Source organism: Pteropus vampyrus, unplaced genomic scaffold (genome assembly GCF_000151845.1).
Source record: "Pteropus vampyrus isolate Shadow unplaced genomic scaffold, Pvam_2.0 Scaffold108, whole genome shotgun sequence".
Taxonomy (NCBI): domain Eukaryota; kingdom Metazoa; phylum Chordata; class Mammalia; order Chiroptera; family Pteropodidae; genus Pteropus; species Pteropus vampyrus.
The window spans coordinates 2,587,456-2,591,621 of NW_011888889.1; the positions used below are offsets into that span (position 1 = coordinate 2,587,456).

Consider the following 4,166-nt stretch of genomic DNA (forward strand, 5'->3'; position numbering starts at 1 on the left):
ACACATGCACATTCGAGATAATGTACCCACGTGAATATAAGTTGTCACATTTTCAGTATTTAACTGTAAAATTGCTAATTGGTAATCAGAATTAAGTTTTGTTCAATCATTAGCTATTTCACCTTGCCCTTTCATTGTTCTTATGTGATTTGCCAATCTTCTTCTGCTATCCATAAAAGAGATCCTAGATTTTTCTAGAAATTATGGTTTTCAAGGAAAAGAGGGAGTTTTGAGGTGAATAGGGCAGAAAGGTTACCATCAGACCCAGTCCTTTTACAATTTTTTTGGCTTATTGACTATGTAATGAGGAAGCACAAGGCAAAATTTACTTAAATGAATGACTTACTCTTTTATGTGGGAGGTAAATATTATTATTACTGAGAGAAGGGACATCTATCTATTCACCTGTGAATGACGGTAGTTGCCCAATCGTACACAGAGTGGGTGGTGAGTGCATTGGGAAGCAGCCCAAGGTGGAATAAAATGATGAAATGGAATGAGAATGCTTTGTTCTCTGAGTCCTCATCCTCAGGTTGAAGGAGGCTTGCCTTTTACATTAAGTGAGGACATCATTGAGAATGTCTGCCAGGAGATGAAGAGGTTTTGGTCTCTGAGCAGATCTAGCCAGTGGAAGGCCCACAGAGCACTGACTCATCTATTTGAATGACTAGAAATGTGGCATGGTGCCCAGAAATTAGGTCACAGCCTTTGGACACAGAGGTGAGGTTTTTCAATATACATTATTTTCTGGCATCGTAGCTTGACTTTATGGAAAACAAATTGATTCCATAGAAATTTGCCCCTGGACTTTGATGTTTGTCAGTTGATGAATAAATTCAGAGAAAAAATATACATAATTATTTTGTCTTAATAAACCATTTACAATATTACTGAGTAATATTGGGTCACATCTAGGTTGTTAGTATTCTATTCAATTATCTGTTAAAAAGCACTACCAACTTATTATTCTGTATAAATTTTTAAAATATATAATTTGAGCACCTCTTCTAAAGAATTATTTTTGACAAGATGGAAATTAGGAATAATTATATTAAACATAATCTATCCTGGAAATGTTCTATTGAGAAATTCTCTTTAATTATAATTATATTAATGATTCCTCTCATCAGAGAGTGCTAGGGTATTTTTAGTGGTATGTACTTAAAAGTATTCCACTTGGGGGAGATGTTCAGATACCAACTATAATGTTTAACAAATAAATTTTTAAATATGCGATTTGTAAATTGAAAAGTGTCTATGTTGTTTTAAAAGTAATTACAGAGAATGTGTTGTTCTCTTTAATAGTTGACATCATAAGATTTTAAGTTTGTTATTATTGAAGCCTTTACTTGAATGACTTAGTGAAAAACAAGATTTTTAAAATGCTAACATCAAAAAAAGAGGGAGTAGGATAGTCTTGGTGGAAAGTCTTATCAAGAGTTTGCTTTTAGATATTAACCTTGATTTTCTGACATTATCAAAAAGATTTTTAAGTTTATTTAAAATGAACAATAAGGACTCTGTCATAAAATACTGTGATTGAGGCGTCAGTAAAGACATTTTCATTGGTTACAGAATTTTTTTTGTTAATGATGCCATAATTATTTATATATTGTGGTTTTTTAGGTGAATCTGTTGTTAAAATGTTTGCCAATTTCTCAAATAAATAAAAGCTTGTTTTTTTAAACAAGAAATTGTTCGGTTTTTCCCAATTCAAACATGGAAATTTTAGTGAATTCTAATAAGTAACTAATCATTTCCTGAGACATACCAAGCTAGTTTTTCTAATGGTTATTGATTTAAAAATGATATATAAAATGGAGTAATTTCTGGGACATGAATTATCATAAAAATGTATATTTTTTTTTAAGCAAGGCAACCCTTGGTTGACCTCACAGATTGCAAGGGCCTTGTCAGTTTACAATCCCTTATTTTTAATTTTTATGCCTATAGCACCTGGTTTTCCTAGGTGGTCTCCCATCCAAGTACTAATCAGGCTCGACCCTGCTTAGCTTCCGAGATCAGATGGGATTGGGCTTGTTCAGGGTAGCATGGCCGTAGACGTATGTTTTTTTTTTAGGAAAAAAAATAACTGCTTCCACCTAAATATAGCATTCAGTGAGAAAAAAAAAAGACTGAACCATTTATCTTTTGTTAATGCTATAGAGAAGGTGTGCTGAATGATTCTTACTTAGCAGACAAATATTCCATAGTTCCATGTGAATATTTTTTCCTTTCAGCTCTCATGAACTGTCAAGTGTACAGTCCATGATTTCATTCTGGAAGATACTCTATAGAACATAATAACTCAGTTTATTTGAAAATGACCTTTTGAGACTATTTTTATTACAGAAGCAAGGAGAGGGAAAGCTAGATTTAAAAATGCTATTTAACCCAATTTATCGATCCCATTCAATATTTTGAGGGTTACATATAGAATTTACACATTTTATAAATATACCAGGAAATTTGTTTTAAAGATTTTATTAATTTGAAGCATACTTATTGAGGCCTTTGGGATATGTACTGTGAAAAAAAAGGTTAAAAAAAATTCCTGGCCTTGTAGAATTTATATTTAAGTTGAGGAAATAGATAATAAACACAATAATAGACATTAAATCATGCAGTATGGGGAAAGGTACTAACTGCTATGAAAGAAAGAAAATAAAAAGGAAAATAGAGCAGAATACAGTGGATTAGGAGTATAATTTTCCAAGAAAAGAATTTAAAACATTTTTCTTAGGTTCATTGCTTGTTTGATAAAATAAGTAAGATGCAGTAGCTCAAAATGTAGTGATAGAAATAATAGTGGTATATAAGGCAAAGGGTGATAAATAATGCAAAAGAGAAACAATTGTTAAGTTTCTATGATTCTATGATTTTAGTCTATTTTTGAACATTAATTCATTCTTTACTGAATACTTTCTCTATTCTAGGCCCTGCATGTGAACATAGTAAGAGGTTATAATCTCCTTCCAAATGAGGTTATCAGATGATTCCTATTCCTTCTGTGCATGTTTTACAGGTAAATGTTGATAAATATCATATGTACATAAAGACTTAGATATAGAGATATTTATTGCATCTGGTGTTTGCAGAAGTGGAAAACTGAAAACTGAATGTTCATAAATGAAGGAATAGATATGTAAACTATAGCCATGACTGGAAATTATGCAGCAGGCAAAATATTGAGCTAAGATTATATATATTATCATGGAAAATACTTTAGAATACATTGTTAAGTTTGAAGAAAAGAAGTTTCAAGACAATATGTCTAGTAAAATAATATTAAAATATCAAACAAATTTAAACAAATCAAAACTATATATTTTGATAAGTACATATGTATGTGTGGGAGATCATTTTATTTTTCCCAAGTTATCCCTCCATCTGTAAGACAATTATACATCAACATCCCTTTTTATATTATATGCTGACATTGTCATATACTAAATTCCTATAGTTATTCGTGTTTAAATATTCCTGGCCATTCTCTTGCTTGACCATGTAATGTGAGTAATGAAATGTTAGAGGGCATGTTGTGAGCAGAAGCTTTAAACGTGCTTGTGTGGTTTTGCCTGGTCTCTTACATGTCTGCTATCTGCCATGAGAAAAATCAAGTCCAGATCACTGATGATCCAAGAGAGAAAACACTTGCAATAAACCTAAATTGATCTATGGCCTGAAGCAGAAATGCTCAAGCTGCCCCTTAATCTTTTGATCAATAAAAATAAATGTTTTGAGCCACTGATTTTTGAGGTCATTTGTTATGTAGCATTATTGCAGCAATAGCTGACTACTACAGTATGTCTGTATGTGAGTGCGTAAAAAAGATCAGGAACAATAGTCACCAGGCTATAATTTTATTTCTGAGTGTTAGAGTTGAAAATGTAAAGAAGGAATTATAATTATTTTCTTTTATTGTTGAATTTATTTTAATTTTTAAAATTTAATTTTTGAGTAGATAACACATTTTTTATGTTTCAAACATCAAAACAATATTAAAAGTATGCACTAAGAAGATCGGCTCCCACTCTTTTCTCCATCCTCACTTTTGCAACCTATAGAATTAGTATCTTGTTTATCTCATGAGAGTTCTTTATACCAAATCAAGCAAAAGCAAACATATGCTCTTATTTTTCCCTTTTATTACCTATATATTTTTT

At 31.3% G+C, this 4,166-nt stretch overlaps 1 pseudogene; it reads right to left on the reverse strand.

Moving 5' to 3' along the window:
* Positions 1–1,944: 1,944 nt before the first annotated feature.
* On the reverse strand, positions 1,945–2,063 carry LOC111743199 (annotated as a pseudogene).
* Between the last annotated feature and the right edge of the window lie 2,103 nt (positions 2,064–4,166).